At 35.6% G+C, this 20,431-nt stretch overlaps 1 non-coding gene across 1 annotated transcript; it reads right to left on the bottom strand.

The window, feature by feature from the left end:
- Nucleotides 1-14,855: 14,855 nt before the first annotated feature.
- Nucleotides 14,856-14,962, bottom strand: LOC136225110 (small nucleolar RNA R71). Its single transcript, XR_010686845.1, has one exon. It is a non-coding gene; the product is annotated as a small nucleolar RNA R71 (small nucleolar RNA).
- Nucleotides 14,963-20,431: the final 5,469 nt, after the last annotated feature.

The following is a 20,431-nucleotide window of genomic DNA, read 5'->3' as shown; positions in this document are numbered from 1 at the left end:
CCTCCAACTTTAATGCTATTAAAGAGAAGATTAATGGAGGATTGAATTCTTTGCTCTAACTTCTTAAACATATGGAGAGTTGAATTCTTCTTTGCAACTTTTTAACTTTCATGTAATTAAAGGGAGCATTGAGTAGTGTAACTCCTTCTTGAGCATTCAAAAGACTCTTTAACTTTCATAACATTCCTTGGATAGTTATTTTAGGAATTTATGACAATAAGGATTTATTTAAAGAGTCATGAGTCTTCATTCTTCAACTGCTACGAGGTCACCAACTAGAAGGGGTTCTAACTGTGCAACTTTATTTACTTGAATAATGATTCAATAATTGCATTTTTGCCCCAAATAATACCTAAAAACACATAGAACAAGCATTAGCTCTTAAAACATAAAACTAAACATAAAATAATTATAAAATATTAAAAACTATCTTAAAATGCATGATTACTATAATTAAAATATATTAAAAACTATATGAAAATGCAAGATAACAGTGACCTACAAAATACATCCTAGACAATTTCATCAATTGGATCATTAAAATTACAAGACTTAAATTTTTTATTGGGATATTTCATTGTATCACAAACATTAAATGTCACGTCTTATTCTGCAACCTAAAGACAAGCTTATCGCTTTGGACGTCTATAAGCACCATAGAGGTTGCAAGAAATGGCATACCTAGTAGCATATGTACTACATTGTCTTCCACCATGTCTATGATTACAAAGTCGGTGAGAAAAATCAATGTATCCACCTTTACGAGAACATCCTCCATTTTTCCTTTAGGATGGTCTATGCCCATGTCACAATTAAAGCACCATGTTTATTGGCCTCAGATCCCACAATCCTAAACTCTTGGAAATAAAAAGAGGCATTAAGTTAATATTTTCCCCTAAATCACATATATCATGAGAGAAAGAGATATCTTCTATAGTACAAAGGATAGAAAAACTTCATGTATCCTTCAATTTTGGCGATAACTTGTTTATTATAATAGTGGAGCATTTCTCCTTTAAAGCTATCATCTAATTCACCTCCCACTTCCTTTTATTTAAAAGGATCTCCTTAAGAAATTTCGGATACATTGGCATTTATCCTCCGCAACAGTGCCAAAAATTTGATGGCATAAACCTCGGTGTATGTGTATAAGACTCGTAACTAGGGACAAGTGTACCCTGTCAATAAGTAATAAAATCTTGTTAGATTGGGTATCAAATCCACGTGAGTTATACATAATAACTATGAAACTAGTATGATTTATCTGTTGTCTATTTGACTCAAAAATGAAGATTATTTTCTGAATTATTCTACTCTTACTCCTAACTAAGTGAGACAAAATTTAACATACTCAACTAAAGCTTAAATGAATTAGAAATGATAAGATTAATTCAAACAAATTTGCTTCTAAAGTCCTAATTATGTTATACAACCAATTATAGAAATCCTAGGTTAAGCTCACTAACCCCTTTTTAAAGCATATCAACCCTTTAACCTAATTATAGAGGTGTTGATCCTAAGCTCAGAAACAAAGGCCCATATATTCCATAGACAAGATACTTGAAAAGTTTAGTAATGATGATTCTGGTAAAGTCATAACTCCATTGAACCCTAGCCAACATCTGTCTAAAAATAAAAGTGAATGCATTGACCAAGTGGAGCACTCAAGGATAATAGATTGTTTGATGTGTCCCATAAGTTGTACAAGGCCTAATATCGCCTTTACTGTCAAAAGTTTAAGCATATACACGACTAATCCAGTGGGGAACCACTAGAGAACGATCATTAGAATACTAAGCTATTTGATGTACACTCGTGATTATAGACTACATTATACGAAAACTCCTCCCGTATTAGAAGGATACGCTGATTCCAGTTGGATACCTGATATAAAATATTCCAAAGGTGTAAGTGGATACATGTTTGCTCTATGAGGAGCAGTGTCCTCGAAATCCTCAAGGTAAATGATCATAACCACATCCACTATGGAGTCTGAAATTGTAGCACTGGATGAAACCGGTGAAGAGGTCGAATGGCTACGAAACTTCTTGGAGGATATTCTAGAATGGCCAAAGCGCGTGTCCACAATTTGCGTACATTGTGATAATCAAGCAGCGATTAACAGAGCACAGAACGTGATGTATAACGAAAAAAATCAACACATACATCGTTAGTATAACACCGTTAAAAAACTAATATCTACAGGATTTATCTCTATTTGTTTTTATAAAATTAAAGGATAACATTAAAGATCCTCCAACCAAGAGGTTAAACCGAGATCAAGTTAAAAAGACATAAAAGGAATGCATCTGAAACCCATTAGGATTTAAGATTCTATGTGAAGGAAAACCCAATATTATTAACTAAAGATCCTAAGATCTAAATTCAAATGGACAACATGATTGCATTGTCATAAACCTTGTTAGGTTGTTGTGAGGGTAAAACAATTGTCCATTCTTGTGATGTAAAATGTGAAATAAAAGGGAAAAGATTGAGTTATGCTTTTAATTATTCATTGAGCATTAGGTGTCTGAGCAAAAATAATCACTAATGTGAGAATAAAGTGGAGTCGCTTTCATAAAGAATAATAGGGCATATTATCTAGATTTCTTGCAGAACTACGAGAGATTCACGACCATAATGAACATAACCATGAGAACAAAAATCGTATTATGTTGAAATTTGTGTGAGGTATATGACCGTTTACACAAACGATTCAAGGACATCACATCTACTAGTAAAATAAATGTACTTCAAAAGGGAATGTTGAGGGTTTATTTCTTACGTATCTTATGCAAGTAACGACAGTGGAGAGTTATCACCATATCAAATTTCTTTCGCTTTCAATTTCATTTATATGGAGGATTGTTAGAAAAAAATGAAATAAAATAAGGTAAATAGTAAATTGGTGTTTGAATTAATAATAAGTTTTCCTTCATAATTAAATGAATGTCTCTTATTACTAAGCAACAATTTATGAATAGAAAATGACCTTCTTCCTATTTGCTTTCAATATGCCTATATTACACGTTTCATCTTCTTCATACGAAAACATGTGAGGAAATATAGAATTAGCTTAAAAAGAAATTGTCTACATAATTTCTTTTTTACCTCTACTTCTTATCTTCTATTGTTCTTTTGTTCCGGTGATAATTCTTTACACACGGTAGAATCAATCAAGTTCGTTGTTATATTTCGGAAGACAATTGCTTCATAACAGGAAAATTTTGTTCAAGAAAACAGTCTAGTACATGTCTTAACATTTCCTCCGTCTGTTTTTTCCATTTAAAATAGAAGATTATAAGCATTTTGTAGCTCTAATTATTTTATTGTAATTCGGATTTTTTAGAAGAATGATAATTATTTCATTCATAGGAAAAATAATATATCTCGACATAAATAATTAAAAATTATAATCCAGAAGTACAACAAAAAATGCATCTTCAATATCATAGATCGTAATAAAACAATAGTAGACAGTGCTTGAAACTGTTTTTACTGTTTCTGACACAATGGCAAGAAACACACTTTACCCAAAATCGATTTCATAGTCTTTTTCTTTAGGAATGACTTTGCGATCTTTTAATGAGTCAGATCTATATGATAATAGATAAAACCTTTTTTTTTCAAGAAAGAAAACATGATAACACGCATATGGAAACATACCACAACCACTCATAAAGGTAGAAAGAATAATAAATTACAAATGAAGAATAAACTATCAAATCTAACATAGTAGATCAATCAAAAATTTATTCAATAAAGAAAAACAAGACAAAGAATGAGCTAATCTTTCAGTTAAAAGCCGGAATAAAACTACAAAACTTGGATAAAAAATAAGAGAATTTAGCAGGTAGGTTTTTAATTTCTGGTATAGATAACATATATATGTATGCGTGATACATGCATGATATATGTCAAAGCCAAGAAATTATATTTAGTGGAAATTGAAAGATACCGAAAGATTGATATTGCCAATTCAAGTTTTGTACATTCAGCAAAAAGGAAAAATAGAATCGTTTAATTGACTATCACTACGAGCACTCATTTTAAATATATGAATCATATATTTTCAAACAAAAATCTTATAATTAAAGAATTTCGAGTCATTAATAAATAGAATATAAAAAGTCACATTCAATTTTCAAATGGAAGCTTTCTTCTAATACCTAGTTATTTAAATTTCAATTTATCATAGAACCTTTAAACCTCAAGAAAAAGTCTAATGGAGAAATATTAAATTATAAGTCTAACGTAATTCTAGCACTTTATACTTTTCTACAAAAATTAATTGCCACATTAAAAACATTTTTAGTTATTCTTCATTTGTTTACTCTCTAAAATCTACAAAACGGAGCAAAAAGAGATTTTAAACAAATTGATATATTTCCACTTTAAGTAAGTTTATGAGGTTCAATAAAGCATTCTTTATTCTTTCAAAAAAAAAAAAGTTTATGAGGTCAATAGATTACTATAAGTAAGTTTACAGAGTAAATAGTCTAGGTCAATTTAAACAAAATTAAGGAATAAACAACACGTTTTTAAAGTATAAGAGGGTAATTAACTTTGTTTAATAAATACAAAGAATTTCCCTGAATATTTGGGTATGCCGACTGTTATTGGCAGGTCAAAGAAGGTAGTGTTCCAATTCCTTCTCGAAAGGCTCAGCAAGAAAATAAAGGGATGGGGTATACGACTCTTGTCCAATGGAGGGAAGGAAGTACTCATTAAGGCTGTGGCTCAATCAATTCCCCAATACCTACTATCATGCTTCATGGTACCACATTCTTTCTGCAGGGATGTGCAAAGCCTAATTGGTAGGTTCTGGTGGGGTGGAACCCCTAAGAAGTGTGTGGTACACTGGCTGACATGGGACGCTCTATGTAAATCGAAGGGAGACGGAGGAGTGGGCTTCCGGTGGTTCGAATCATTTAATTCGGCAATGGTTGCAAAACAAGCATGGAAACTGATTACCCAACCCCAAAACCTTTATGTCAGTATCTTTAAAGGGAAATACTTCCCTCAATGTGAGTTCATGGAAGCTCGGTTAGGGCGCACTGATAGCTATGCTTGGAGAAGCCTAACTGCAGCGCGTGAATTAATTAGGAAAGGTATGTGCTGGAAGATTGGGGATGGGAAGAAAGCGGAAATATGGCAATCAAACTAGGTTCCAACACTTAACGCGAAGAGGCCATTGACAAATATGGAACCAACTAACTTTACGAAAGTAAACAGTTTAATTGATGAAGAGACAAGAGCATGGAACATGTTGAAACACCTTTTCCACATGATTTTGATTTGACAAAATTATTTAAGTTAATCACATGATTAAGACAATTAAATTTAAGTGCTTTGATTTAATTGTACTAATGTGTTTGTTCAATGTTGAGTATATTAACTAATGAGAACAGGAACTAAGTGTTCATAAAAAGAAAGACAGAACGAAGTCAGCATAAGCAAAGACACACATCAGAAGCTGAGTTGAGTGTAACTCAGCCTCGTTAAAAGAAAAGTCTTCTTCAGAATAACACTTGAAGGCGAAGCCGACCAAAGAAGCTGAGTAAAATATAACTCAGTCCTGACAAAGGAAATCTTAAAGGCAAAGTCGAAAATTCAAGCTGTGTATTCGTCAGGACAACGCCAATGATCCATTGACTAGAAGACAAAGTCCAACACAGGTCTTCCATGATTCAGAAGCCTCGAAAATCCGTCTAGAGACCTTTTCGAGACGCATGGATCAACTGGCACTTGGCTAGACGACAAACCTGGCGCTAAAAGACGAAACCTGGCGCAAGAAGACGAAACTGGCAAGCCTGCCTCCTGCACAAATCAGAAGACAGGATTGGCCTGCGGTTCTGTAAGCTGACCATTCAATGACGATTGAAGACCGTTACTCCCAACAGATATGTCGGAATTCAAATGATTTGAAGCTTCAGAATACACTAAAAAAGGACAAGTTCATCACTTGGATCCTCACGATACATACAAGCAAAAACAGACAGAAAAGAAAATCTTCACAAGAGTGAAAATCCAAAATAGAAGTTGTCTGAAAAGAAAGCAAGTTCTTACACCAAATTTCCAATCATTGTGTAAAAGTCTAGAGTGAATTTGTATTCATCTAAAGTGTTCTACATTTAGTGAGAACAATCTTGTATCAATTGTAAAGGTTAGAAGAGTGAAGCTGAGTACTCGGTTTAGTACTCAGCAGTAGAGAAAATCTGAGTGTTCGGTTATAGCGCTCAGTGGTTGATAGGATTGAGTAGACGAATAGAGGACGGTACTCTTGCATACTCAGTTGCAATTGTAAACGGTTTGTGCTCTACCTTTAAAGAGCTCAGTAGTGGATTGAAAAAGCCTGGAGGGATTCTGGGGACTGGACGTAGGCGGTGAGGCCGAACCAGGATAAGACTGCTGAGTAATCTCTAACCCTTTCTCTTGATATATATATATATATATATATATATATATATATATATATATATATATATATATATGTATGTGTTGCTTGCTTAAATTACTCAGTATATAATTTGTATAAGCCGACGCTGAGTAATCAGAGTGCTGAGTTGGAAGCTGACCTAAAGTGTTATTTCCCAACTCACAATTGAAACATCTCTAGTCAGTGTCTGATTAAAGCTGTCTCATACTTCACTCAGCCTTGCTGACCTAAAGCTGAGTTAAATTATCAAACATTTAATTAAGTCAGCATTATTAAGCGAAAAAGTTATATTAGTTCCTAACCCACTTGGAACTAATCATATTAAGTTACACGGGACCAACAAGTGATATCAGAGCCCAGTAGCTCACTATTCAAGATAAAACTATCTTGAGCTGATCCCTGTAATGGCTGAGAACAGCACTCGTTTCCTTCCAGGAAATCAAACAACACAGATACTCCCCGAGGGATTATCTATTAGTCGGCCTCCTCTGTTCTTCGGGAGAAATTATACATTTTGGAAGAACAGAATGAAAAACTTCATTCAGGCAACAAACATGAGTGCATGGCTGGCTATAGTCCAAGGCCCGTTTGTTCCCTATGAAATTATTGACGGAGTAAAATCTGTCAAGAGTGAGTCCAAGTGGTCAGAGGATGACCTTAAAAAATTATAAAATAATGCTTCGGCTATCAATATGCTTCACTGTGCGTTAGATGCTACAGAGTACAACAAAATTTCAGGTTGTGAGTCAGCACAGGAAATTTGGAAGAAGCTGGAGGTGACCTATGAAGGAACCAGCAAGGTCAAGGAGTCCAAGGTGAATCAACAAATGAGACTATACGAGCTGTTCGAGATGAATGATAATGAAGGCATCTTAGAAATGAATGCAAGATTCACCAACATTATAAATGAGCTGAAGAGACTCGGCAAGAACTTCACAGAAGAAGAACAGGTGAAGAAAATCTTGAGAAGTCTCCCCAAGAGCTGGCAAGCTAAGAAGACAGCTGTGGAAGAAGCTCAGGACCTGACCACGTACAAATATGATGAGCTTATAGGATCTCTGCTGACCCATGAGGTCTCCATGAAAAATTTTGAGGCTAAAGAGAAAACTGAGGACAAGAAGCAAAAATCTCTTGTCATGAAGGCCGACTCAACCGAAGTTGACTCATCAGATGATGAGGAGATGGCAATGTTTACCAGGAAGATGAAGAAGCTGTTTAGGAAAAGCGATAAGAACAGCAAAAGGCCATTCAAAAGAAGTGATCAATACAGAGCTGAGTCTAGCGATAGCAGACATAAGAAGGACAACTCCAAGCCTGTTACTTGTTTCGAATGCCATCAAACTGGGCATATCAAGTCAAGTTGTCCTACTCTGAAGAAAGAAAAGAAGGGTAGTAGAAAGGCAATGGTGGCCACATGGAGTGACAGTGATGAGTCAATCTCATCAGAAGCTGATGCCACTGAGTCAGCAAACATCTGTTTCATAGCTGATGAAGCTGCTGACAACTGCCGATCTGAGCAAGCTGACCTCTCCGATGAGTCTGATCATGAGGAACACTCTAATGAGGTAACGTCTATACCCTTGCTCAGGAATGAAATGATTAATGCCCTGAGTGATCTTTATACACTGATAAAAAAGTGTAACCAGAAAATAAGAGCACTCAACAGGCGGTGTGATGCGATTGAAGAGGTCAAACTCAGTAACCTCCGACATCTACTCCAGGACAATACCAGGCAAGATGAAAACCTAAAAATCATGCATCGGTTTGTCTCGGAAGTCCAATCAGATTCTAAGAAACTGAGAAAGGACATCACTTTAATACAGAACCAGTTGAGCTCATCGGCTAAGAAAAGGTCTATCCAAATGCTGAGTACTCAGGTACTAGTCAGCAGAAATGGTACACTCAGCAGAACAGTCAGTGTGACTGTTGTGGAAAAAGAGGACACACTGTAAGTGTGTGTTGGTATGCTCAGCACCATCGTGCTGACCAAAAATGGAAACACCCTCAAAGGGTAGTTTATTGTGACTTTTGCGGGAAAGATGGCCACACCATAAATGTATGCCGTCACAAAATAAAATATGATGCTTCACCTGTTCATTCTAACAAACGAGGACCCAAAAAGAATTGGGTACCTAAAGATAACTAGTTCAATTGCAGGTGAGCCGGAGGTGCGCGGAGAAGTCAATGCTATGGTACATTTATAGCGCATGCTCGAGGCATATGACTTGTGATGAAACTCAGTTCATCACACTTGTGCATAAACGAGGTGGAAATGTAAGTTTCGGAGACAACAAAAAGGGTAAGATAGTGGGATCAGGTACTATTGGAGGAAATCCTACTATTGAGTCAGTCTCCCTAGTCAGGGGTCTCAAATATAACCTATTGAGCGTTGCTCAGTTGTGTGACAGCGGTAGAAAGTTGTATTTGATGCCACTGAGTGTTGGATACTCGAGGGTAAAACAAATGATTTAATTTTAACTGCCCCTCATGTTGAAAATGTCTTCATGCTGAGTTTAGAAAAGAAGTTTTCGAAAAATATATGCTTAGTGTCAAAGGAAGATAATTCCTGGCTATGGCATAATAGGAGACTTGGTCATGTAAGCATGGACCTCCTTGCCAAACTAGCAAGAAAGCAATTAGTTGAGGGATTACCCAAACTTAGATTTGAGAAGGATCAATTATGCAATGCTTGTCAGCAAGGTAAACAAACCAAAAAGTCTTTTCAAAGCAAAAATATAGTCTCAACCAAGCATCCATTGGAATTACTACACTTGGATCTTTTCGGACCAGTCCAGCCGTTGAGCTTGGGTGGTAAGAGATTTTCCTTGGTCATTGTAGATGATTTCTCTCGGTATACTTGGATCATCTTGCTGAGTAGCAAGGATGAAGCTTTTGAGATGTTTTCAACACTGATTAGAAAACTTGAAAATGACAAAGACCTAAAATTAGCTCACATCCGAAGTGATAATGGCAGAGAATTCAAAAACCAACAGTTCGATGAATTCTGTGAAGTCATCGGCATTGACCATAATTTTGCTGCTCCTAGAACTCCTCAACAAAATGGGGTAGTTGAGAGGAAGAACAGAACCTTAGTTGAAATAACTAGGACAATGCTAAGTGAGAATAGGCTTCCAAAGTATTTCTGGGGTGAAGCTGTCAACACAGCTTGCTATATACTCAATAGGGCTTTAGTTAAACCGTTACTTAAGAAAAACCCCTATGAACTTTGGAAAGGATGAAAACCCAACATTGGATATTTTCGTGCTTTTGGTTGCAAATGTTTTTCTTAATACGAAAGACAACCTTGCTAAGTTTGATTCAAAAGCTGATGAAGCTATCTTCTTAGGGTACTCAACAAACAACAAAGCATATAGAGTGTTTAATAACGAACTCAGGTCGTAGAAGAGTCTGTACATATTGAGTTCGATGAAACTGACCCTGCAGGGAAGGTAAGTCAGCCTACCGAAGATGACTCATGGTCAGCTTCCGCTGACCAAAATGGAGCCGCTGAGTCATTACCTCAAGGACTGACCGAAGGTAAAAGCGAACCTCATATTACCTTTACTGACCAATATAATCCTGCAAAGATTGTTGAAACATCGATTCTTGAAAACTCAACACTGCCAAAAGAGATCAAGATTTCAAGAGGACACTCAGAGAAGTCCATTCTTGATGCTGCTGAGAACACCCTGATGACAAGAAATCAACTCAGGAGATATCTCAGTAATGTTGCCTTCGTCTCAGTTCATGAACCGAAGAACTTTTCCGAAGCTGAGCATGATGAATTCTGGATTAATACGATGCAAGAAGAACTTGATCAATTCAAGAGAAACGAAGTGTGGGATTTAGTGCCTAAACCGAAGAATCAAAAGACCATTGGAACAAAGTGGGTATTGATGGAAATTAAGGCTAACGTACGGCAGCGGAAATATAAAAAAATTTTAACCTTTTTCCATTAACCCAAGATCCGTTAATCGTTATTTCATATAAAGAGAGATAGAAGGAAATACCTTTTGACGAACTATCTACCGTTGCAAGCGAAGTGCCCTCAACTCTTACTCCGAGTTCACGAGCACAAAACAAAACACAACCCAAATCAAGTTAGTGATCAACCGTGAAAACAATCAAGTATAGATTGTCTCTAATAAATCAACACAAGATCAAGGATAAAGAGAAAGAGATGAAATCAATTGAATCGGTAGGAAGCGGTGGATTATTTTGTCCTCGACTAGGGGGGTCGAAATTCTCTCTCTTGGTTGCACTAGTGTGTTTCGAAAATCACAGGTAGGGGGGTATTTATATTCTCTTGTATCTAAACCCTAGTTAGATAGAATTAGGTTACTGAATAAGAATTTAATTCGGAATATAATTCTTATTTATTATCTATAATTATATCTTAAATATAAAGATAATAATAGTAACCTTATAGGATAATAATAGGAGCAATTTAATCTAATTAAAACTCCTAACTTATTTTCCTTTTATTAATTTAATTCACAATCATAATCTAATTAGAATTATTAAAATCAAATTAAATTATTCATGTATTTTCATACATGAAAATCGCCCCCCTTATATACTGGGCCTTAGTGGACTCAGTTGGGCTTCCATTAATTAATTAACATCTGTTTCTCTTTTGGGCTCCAAGTCTTATGTGTGACCCATTAGGTTCTTATTGCTTCTAGTCGTATGCAACTATTAAATTAATTTTCAAAGAATTATATTTAATCTTTGCATAACGGAATGAGTACGCGAAATGTGATTAGCAAATCCGAAACATTCCCCCAGAGCTATAAGAAGACAGGTTGATTCTGTCGTTGATCTTTCCGTATTAGTTACAGTATAATTCGATCCTTTATCAACTACATCCTTGAACTGAATCTTATGACTATGGATAATGTCAAGTCACATATAGAGAGACGTTCGTTTTACTTGTACAGGCCGAGTCAACTCCAATTAGATAGGTCAAGTGAAATCTGTATTTCAAGTCTTAAGCTATCACCTTGCAAGGATTTAGATTCGAGTCTTCCACAAGCGATCCATGGACGTATCTTCCATTTATCGGGAGTGATAAATGCTCAATCCAATGTATAATTATCCTGCAATTACTTTCTGTGATACCCAACGTCTGCCGTTCACACCCCAGAGTCATCTCTGTTATGGATCGTGTTACAACAGGATCAAAGCATCAAATTCCCTAATCCAGAATCACCAATTAACATTCCTTTGAGTTTGAGGATTACTTATACCTATTAATACCAATGAGATGAACAGGTGACAAGGATGAATCTACCCATCCTGTTATCTCAAGTCGGGTCCCCAATCCTAATGAACTTCTTTTCATTGGATCCATGTAACTGTCCAGATATCTGTATATATGAAGCTTGTGAGATCAGCTTTCTGTCTCGACAGAAGACATTGTACATGCAAGTCTCAGTAGTGATATGTCAATCCTAAACATATTACTTGACTTGGGGTGGTTTTAAGTTTATTAGTTTATCATAAAGTTTCGTCTCACTTCATGCTTGTATGAACACTTTATAATAACTTTAAACAAACTTATGGATTTCCTTTTATTAGACTTTATTTAGTTCTTAAAAAGGGATTGCCTTTATATAGTTATGAAAACATATCTCATTAAAACAAACGATATAACAAACACTTCATTTACATTAAGTTCGTATCCTAGAACAATTGTCTATAGGACACTAAACCCCAACAGGCATGTGGTGGAGGTTGACAGCCACGGGGTAGGAGAGGTCGTAAGCGAGACCATTTGCACAATAATAGAGGGCCAGAAGCTCGTGCTTATTGACCTTGGTGGCTTCGGACTTCCCCGAAAAGTAAAAATTGATGAAGCGGTGGAGAAGTTGGAGGATGGGATCACGGATGCATCCCGGACGGAGATTGGAGATGTCATAATCGTCGGACCCGGTGATGGAGGTCCAAAAGTCACGATGGGAGACACCCCAGAGTCATCTCTGTTAAGGATCGTGTTACACCAGAGTCAAAGCGTCACATTCCGTAATCTAGAATACCAATTAACATTCCTTTGAGTTTGAGGATTATTTACACCTATTAATACCAATGAGATGAACAGGTGACAAGGATGAATCTACCCATCCTGTTATCTCAAGTCGGGTCCCCAATCCTAATGAACTACTTTTCATCGGATCCATGTAACTGTCCAGATATCTGTATATATGTTAAGCCCAAAATATACCTAAAATATCATATATAAATACGTTAAATTTACATTGAAATCGTGCTAATTATATTCATTTGGAATACTTTTACGTCTTTATTTACTTCTTTGATGCAAGGTACTTAATCATTTGGTTAAATCCAAATAGGAGCGAAAACGGAGCTAAAATGGAGGAAAAACCTAAAAAACGTACCGAGAACGCATATCGGCCAGAATAACGCTCAAGGAGGACGAAAAGCAGTCGAGAGACAGGGAAAATTCTCTCTGTCGCGACTGAGATTTTGAGAATCTCAGTCGCGACCTACGAAAGCCAGCTCGGGAGAAAAATAAAGTTTTCACTCGTCCCTATACCCCCTGTCGTGACTGAGATTTTCAGAATCTCACTCGCGACAGCGAACCATTCTGCACACAAAACACATGTTTTAAATCGGAAAAACGCGTCTGTTCGTTCGGATAAAAGCAACCCTTCACCAGCGGACACGACCCATCATTTACAACCCTTCAACAACTATAAATAAGTGATCCATTTCAGAATTGAAAAGGTTGGAAAAAGTTAGAGAAATTAGAGAAGAAAGTTATTATGTTGAGTTTCTGATTCAGAAAAGAATCAGAAAGTTAGATTTCATTTCTGTGTAAACAATCGTGTTGTACACGAATTGTTATTAGATTAGCTATAAAAACAGTATTAGTTTAGTTTTCATTCTGGTAGTGGACGAGATCAGTCTCTATTCCAAAGATCCAGCGAGAAGAATTGACGGCTGAAGCGCATGAGGTTTGACGCACCTACGGAGTTTGAGAGAAAGATTGTCAACCCGGATCTCAAAGTTTTCGTTACAATGCTATCCAAGTTTCTACTTCTCTGTTAACTTGTGAAAATTCACATTTCATTAATGATATACCTATTTATTCAATATATTCTTACTGTTGATTATTTTGATATTGTTCTGACAAAATGATTTTCAAAATGATAAACTGGTGTTTTTATTAAAACGTTCTATTCCATCTTATTCATATAAGAACTTTGTTGAACACTTGACAGATTTAGTTTTTATGGATGACATGATCGCTGATCGCGGCTTATCAGACATAAAATACTAGTTTGACTAAGGTAGGAATCACCTCAACATCAGGGGGATTTCTACGGTTCAAAGCCTTTTAATTGAATAAATCGCTATATTGTTACATGTCCATAATCTTACAAAGTTAAAGTTGTTTTCTTTGCTTTATGAAAATAAGTTTTATACCTATTATTTATTCCAATTACGGAAGTATCTGTTTTGTAATCAAAATTCCAAAACAGAACTGTTCTCTAAACTCGATATAATACTTCTATCTAATCCTAATTTACCAAAACCAATTCCATCAACTAAACGTATTTCTTTTATTAAACCTAAACACGTGATTAAAACCGAATTAAATAAAGTTTTAGTTAAAAAGCGTTCCATGTGGGTTCGATATCTTTTATTACTACAAGCGCATACCGTGCACTTGCGGAAATCGCTCAACAAGTTTTTGGCGCCGTTGCCGGGGAACGCCAAAATTTTTGACAAAATTTTAAATTTTTCGTGTTTTATTTCGAATCTAGATTTAAACATACTTATTTTAACTTTTATAATTTAATAGTTTTCATTTACTAATTTATTTATTTTTCAAATTCTGTTTTGTAGGTAGTTTCGGTTCGTGCAAGATTTCAGGTTCATGCGCAGTTCTCGAAGTTCAGGCATTGTACCAGACCCTATAGACCCAGAAATTGAGAAAACCAGTAGGAAGAACAAGAAAAATAAGAAAAACAAAAATAAGACCCCAGTAAAAACATATACCGAGCTAGAAAAAATAGCAGACCCACCAACACTTATGGATTACGCTAGGCCAGGTGTGGCCGGTGTGACCAATAGTATCGTTAGACCCAGAATCACCGCAAATCAATTTGAAATTAAGCCAGCTTTGCTTAATATGTTGCAAAATAATGTAACATTTTACGGGTTACCTAACGAAAATCCTAACACCCACTTAACAAATTTCCTTGAAATTTGTGACACTTTTAAAATCCCAGATGTGACTGCAGAAGCAATCAAACTTCGCATCTTTCCTTTCACTTTGAAGGATCGAGCCAAAAAATGGTTAACTTCTATGCCAGCCGCAACTTTTTCCACTTGGGAACAATTAGCCCAAGCGTTTTTATCTAAATATTTTCCTTTAGCAAAAACCACAAGAGTCATAAAAGAGTTAACATCTTTTTCTCAAAATGATAATGAGACTCTTTATGAAACTTGGGAACGTTTTAAAGAACTTCAACGTTTATGCCCACACCACCAATTACCCGCTGAACTTTTAATGCAAACATTTTACAATGGACTAAATCCTACAACTAGGGGTTCATTAGATGTTATGTCGGGAGGGCTATTTATGAAGAAAACATCAGCCCAAGCGAGAGGACTTTTGGAGGAAATGGCAATCAACAGCAGTATGTGGCCCGCGGAACGTGGAGATATGCCAGGGGCAAAACCATCATCCACAACCACACCATCAGTTAAAGGTATAGTTGAACTTGATCCAGTCGTGATGCTACAAGCCCAATTTTCTGCTTTATCGCACAAAATTGACAAATTTATGGCACCACGCGATACCAATGGTAATCCAATCCAAACGGATGTGGACTACGAAAATATGAGTGAGATCGAACAGGTAAATTTTATCCAAGGGCAAAACCAAACTAATAATCCTTATTCTAATACCTATAATGCTGGATGGAGAAATCATCCTAACTTTAACTGGAAAGATAACAATAACAATAATGCAAGTGCTAATCAAAATCGTACCACTAATTATCAAAATCAGTCAAGAGATACGATTAGCACTTTATCTTCTAAAATCGACAAGTTTATAGATGCTATCAGTGGAAAAATAAGTAATCATGACGATGGTTTTAAACGGATCGAAAATAAATTCGATCAGCTTATTAAAAACCACTCATCTAGAATCCATAATATGGAGGTTCAAATTGGTCAACTTGCTAAATCAATTCCATCCCGAAAAGAGGGAAGTCTTCCCAGCCATACGGAAGAAAATCCGAAAGAGCAGGTAAAGGCTATTACTCTTCGTTCAGGAAAAAATTATCAAGGGCCTGAAATGCCCAAAGATGCAACATTACCAGGAACTGATTTACCAAATTCCAAAGAAGATATCTTAAACACAAATAGTTCACCATCTGACGCAGGTACCAAAACTTTTGTACCCAAACCACCTTTTCCACACAAAGTTCGAAATAAGGACTATGATAAACAACTCCTAACGTTTTTGGATAAACTTAAAAATTTGCACATCAATTTGACATTTATGGATGCAATCACACAAATTCCTAACTATGGTAAGTTTTTAAAGGATTTGATTTCGAAGAAAATCAGTTGGGAAGGAATTTCATCCATCTCGTTAACTGAAGACTGTAGTTCAATAGTATCAAGTAATTTGCCCACTAAACTCAAGGATCCCGGATGTTTTACTATTCCGTGTAAGTTGGGAGATATTGAATTCCCAAGTTGTCTTTGTGATTTAGGAGCAAGTATAAATTTAATGCCATTGTCTATTTTTAACAAGTTAGGTTTAGAAGAAGATATCAAACGTACCAATATGGTTTTGCAATTAGCGGATCAAACCACTAAGAGGCCATATGGTATAATTGAAGATGTTTTAGTCAAAGTCGATAAATTTATTTTTCCTATCGATTTTGTTATATTAGACTTTGCATATGATGTAAATTGCCCTTTAATTTTTGGTCGACCGTTTATGAACACAGGACGCGCTCTAGTAGATGTGTCGGAAGGGAAGGTAGTTTTAAGGATAGGAGAAGATAAGATCGAGTTTGATATGAACAAAGCGATGAAATACCCTATGGAGGAATTCGCTTGTATGAAACTTGATTTAGTCGAGGAATGTGTCAATGATGTAATTCAAAGTGAAGAAATAATTGAACCTATAATAGGTGAGGAATTAGATGATAAGGACCCAGAGCCTTTGATTCGAGAAGATGGACCAGTTCCGCCTTCAATTGTAACACCCCCTAAATTAGAACTTAAAGAGTTACCCAGTCATTTAAGGTACGCTTTCTTAGGCGAAGGCGATTCTCTACCTATAATTATTTCTAACAAATTAACAAGCGATCAAGAAGAAAAATTGAAAGAAGTTGTTAGAAATAGGATAGGAAGTATGGGATGGCAAATTTCAGACTTAAAAGGAATTAATCCTAGTATAGTAATGCACAGAATTCACTTAGAAGAGGATAAGCCACCTAAAGCGGATAGGCAAAGACGCTTAAATCCCAACATGAAAGAAGTAGTCAAAAATGAGATTACTAAACTTTTAGACAATGGAATCATTTATCCGATCTCGGATAGTGAGTGGGTTAGTCCAATCCATTGTGTACCTAAAAAGGGAGGCATAACTGTTGTAAGAAATGATGAAGGTGAACTGATACCTACACGAACCACCACCGGTTGGAGGGTTTGTATAGACTATAGGAACCTAAATAAAGCTACTAGGAAAGATCATTTTCCTCTACCTTTCATTGATCAAATGATCGAAAGGATAGTCGGGCATACATTTTATTGTTTCTTAGACGGTTACTCCGGATTCTTTCAAATTTACATTTACCCGGATGACCAAGATAAAACAACCTTCACATGTCCTTACGGAACATTTGCATATAGGAGAATGCCTTTTGGTCTATGTAATGCACCAGCAACTTTTCAACGATGTATGACAGCAATATTTAATGACTTCATTGAAGACATAATGGAAGTTTTCATGGATGATTTTTCAGTTTATGGAGATTCTTTCGATGCATGTTTACAGAACTTAGATAAAGTATTATCTAGATGTGAGGAAACGAATTTAGTATTAAATTGGGAAAAATGTCATTTCATGGTAGACGAAGGAATTGTTTTAGGTCATAAGATATCTGAAAAAGGTTTAGAGGTGGACAGAGCAAAGACTTCAGTTATAGAAAAATTACCCCCACCAACCACTGTTAAGGGAGTGAGATCATTTTTAGGTCATACAGGTTTTTACAGACGGTTTATAAAGAACTTTTCTGTAATCTCCAAACCACTTACTAATTTGCTTATGAAGGATTCAACTTTTGATTTTAATAAAGATTGTTTACAAGCTTTCAATATATTGAAAACGGCTTTAGTAAGTACACCTATAATATCGAAACCCGATTGGAATCTACCTTTCGAAATTATGTGTGATGCGAGTGACTTAGCTGTAGGATGTGTATTAGGTCAAAGGAAGGATAAGAAACTTCATGTTATATATTATGCGAGTCACACTTAGTCCGATGCACAGTTAAATTACACCACAACTGAAAAAGAAATGTTAGCAGTAGTTTTTGCATGTGATAAGTTCCGATCTTATTTAGGATCTAAAGTCATCATTTATACAGATCATGCAGCTTTACGATATTTATTTGCTAAGAAAGATGCAAAACCACGTCTTATTAGATGGGTTTTACTATTGCAAGAATTTGACATTGAGATTAAAGACAAAAAGGGAGTTGAAAACCTGGTCGCCGATCATCTATCAAGACTTGAGGATGAAAACGGTCCCATCGGTGAAACATCAGGCATTCGAGATGATTTCCCCGATGAACATCTCATGCAAGTACAAAGTGTCATAGCTCCATGGTATGCGGATATAGCCAATTACTTAGCTGCATATGTTGTGCCAGATGGATTGACTTCTCAGCAAAAGAAGAAATTCTTTTCAGAAGCTAAGAAATATTTTTGGGAAGATCCATTCTTGTTCAAAACATGCGGCGATGGAATACTTAGGAGATGTGTTAGTGAGTTTGAATATGACTCTATAATGTTAGAATGTCATGCTACCGCTTACGGAGGTCATAATAGCGTAAGCAAAACAGCAGCTAGAATACTTGAATGCGGATTCTTTTGGCCTACTCTGTTTAAAGATGTCCGTTCATTTATTATCCGCTGTGATAAATGTCAAAGAACAGGGAATATAGGAAGGAAACATGAGATGCCTCTTATGAACATATTGGAAGTTGAAATCTTCGACGTATGGGGAATTGATTTCATGGGTCCTTTTCCTCCTTCTTTTGGCAAAAATTATATATTAGTAGCCGTAGATTATCTTTCAAAGTGGGTTGAAGCAATTGCAACCCCGACAAATGATTCTAAAGTAGTTGTTAAGTTTTTAAATTCAATATTCTGTCGATTTGGAGTTCCTAGAGTTATGGTAAGCGACGGTGGTACTCATTTCGTAAATAGAGCTTTTGAGTCACTTATGAGAAAATACGGAGTACACCACCGTATCTCCACACCGTACCATCCTCAAACGAATGGTCAAGCAGAAATTTCAAATAGAGAACTCAAATGGATACTTGAGAAAACAGTTTTGTCTACTAGAAGAGACTGGGCACATAAACTTAACGATGCATTATGGGCATACAGTACTGCATTTAAAACGCCTATCGGGATGACACCTTATAGATTAGTCTATGGTAAAGCTTGTCATTTGTCGGTTGAATTAGAACATAAAGCATATTGGGCTATAAAAACCCTTAATTATGATTTGCAAAGCGCAGGGAAAAAGCGTTTGTTTGACTTAAACGAGTTGGATGAATTACGCTACTTGTCCTACGAAAATGCAAGAATTTATAAGGAAAAAATTAAAAAGTGGCATGATGCAAAAATCAAAATTAAAAACTTTAATGTTGGGGATAAAGTCTTACTTTTTAATTCGAGATTAAAGTTATTTCCAGGTAAGCTAAAATCTAGATGGACTGGACCATTTTTGGTTGTTAAAACATTTGATTACGGAACATTGGAGCTAGAAAAGTCTAACGGCGAACGATTTAAGGTCAATGGTAATCGTTGCAAGATTTATTTCGACGAAACTCCAATTCAAGCAATTGAATCCGTGGATAAATTTTATGAAAATTAATTTCTTTAGTTTTCATGTTTTAATTTATAGTTTTTCTTATTTTATGTTCATAATTATTATTCTTTCTCTTTTTAATTTATTTATTTTTTTTATTTTTTTTTTTATTTTTCTTTAATTTTTTTTTATTATTTATTTTTTGTGTACAAATGAGTTTTGTTCACATTAAAATTTTAATTTAGTCATGTTTTGAAAATTTCATTAAGTGTTAAATGTTATTGAGAAATTAAAAATTCCGAAATCTCAGTTGAGATTTTTCATGTTCCAGGATTTGGAAATCTCAGTTGAGATTCCGAAAATCTCAGTTGAGATTTTCTGTCTTTTTTGCATCTGAAATAACTGTAAGGGATTACAGTCTTCTTTCTTTAAAATTTCTGTCAGTTGAATCAAAGAGGTATCACTTTGGCACCTTTCTCTTTCTAACAGACACAACCTTTCACTTATAGGATTTATATATTCCTGTAGGATCAGACTTTTTTTTCCATTTCATTTTATCTTTCTGAATTTCTTTCTCAAATTCTCAAATCCTACAGACTTCATTTTCTTTTCTCTCACAGACATGACTAAGTCTTTGAAAAATGTTCAAAAACACACTTCTTCTCAAAACGGGAAAGTTGATATCTCCGATCGATATGGTGCATGGTTTCCCATTTATAACCATGGCGAGGGGAAACGTTTCCTGCAATTCAGATATGCTCAATTCTTTGGCATGATGTATCTGAACGAGTTTCTGAACGAGGAACTCGGGATAAGCGAAGACATTGATCGCTATCTGACTAATTTGGGTTGGACCAAATTTGTTTCTATGAAATTTCCTATTATTGGAAATT

Source organism: Euphorbia lathyris, chromosome 3, assembly GCF_963576675.1.
Source record: "Euphorbia lathyris chromosome 3, ddEupLath1.1, whole genome shotgun sequence".
In the NCBI taxonomy this organism is placed as follows: domain Eukaryota; kingdom Viridiplantae; phylum Streptophyta; class Magnoliopsida; order Malpighiales; family Euphorbiaceae; genus Euphorbia; species Euphorbia lathyris.
The sequence above is the reverse complement of the archived record's forward strand: the minus strand, read 5'-3'. Positions and strand labels throughout refer to the sequence as shown.